Source organism: Phragmites australis, chromosome 5 (assembly GCF_958298935.1).
Source record: "Phragmites australis chromosome 5, lpPhrAust1.1, whole genome shotgun sequence".
NCBI lineage: Eukaryota > Viridiplantae > Streptophyta > Magnoliopsida > Poales > Poaceae > Phragmites > Phragmites australis.
The window spans coordinates 20,310,974-20,311,960 of record NC_084925.1 but is presented as its reverse complement, the minus strand read 5'-3'; the positions used below and the strand labels follow the sequence as shown (position 1 = coordinate 20,311,960).

Below are 987 nucleotides of genomic sequence, written 5' to 3'. Positions count from 1 at the left end.
CAGATTGAACTCCGTTTTCTCTTCTTTTACTCGGCCAACCATGCACAACGCCAGCTATGCACATGCATCTCACCGAAACCAAAAAAGACACGAATGCACTCGCATGTGCACTCATGTGCCCCGGACGCCAAATAGGATGCATAATGTCGTATTCGATATTTTATGTGTCAAAAACATCTGTCTCTTTTTCTCTCTTTTTAGTATACAGTGTATCGAAAATTTATTTTTATAAATAAGTATCGAATGCATATTATATATTTATAAATACGATAACATGTTATCTATTTTTTAATATGGATTTCGTATGTTGTCTATTCGCCACCAACCGAGCAGACTTACAACGTTACTCAGTTCCCCCGGACTGATCATGGCGATCATGGGGTCCAATAAGCTGGGGCAGGCGGCGCACTTGAAGAAGATGCTGAGGAGATGCTCGTCGAGCCTGGGGAGGAGGGATGAGGTCGGGCCTCCCGGCCGGTGACGTGCCCAAGGGGCACTTCGCGGTGTACGTCGGCGCTGGCCGTAGCCGATATACATCGTGCCGGTCGTGTGCCTGGCCGCGCCCAAGTTCCAGGAGCTGCTCAGGAAGGCCGAGGAGGAGTTCGGGTTCGGCCACGACATGGGCATCACCCTGCCCTGCGACGAGGCCACCTTCCACGCCGTCCTCGCCGCCGCGGCCATTAGATAAGATGAGACGAGATGCCATGGTTGGTATCGGCATGCCATGCTGTGTGCATTGCATTGTTCATAAGTAGAACTGTACGTATAAGGCTAGAAGAACTTGCATGGAAGATGTCATGCACGTTCCATTCTTTTTCCTCGCTACTTAATCTGTAATTGTCGTCGACATGATCGAGATGTCGATCGGGCTGTGAAAATCTCATAGTGGTGTTGCCATTTGGTTGCCTTTGAGAACAAGATCATAAGATGAAACATCAGTGTTGATTCCAATCACGAACTGAGACTATCAGTGTCAGTTACAGTTAC

General features: G+C 48.3%; 1 pseudogene; it reads left to right on the top strand.

The window, feature by feature from the left end:
- The first annotated feature begins 367 nt into the window (after positions 1-367).
- LOC133917494 (protein SMALL AUXIN UP-REGULATED RNA 12-like) lies at positions 368-688 on the top strand (annotated as a pseudogene).
- The last annotated feature ends 299 nt before the right edge of the window (positions 689-987 follow it).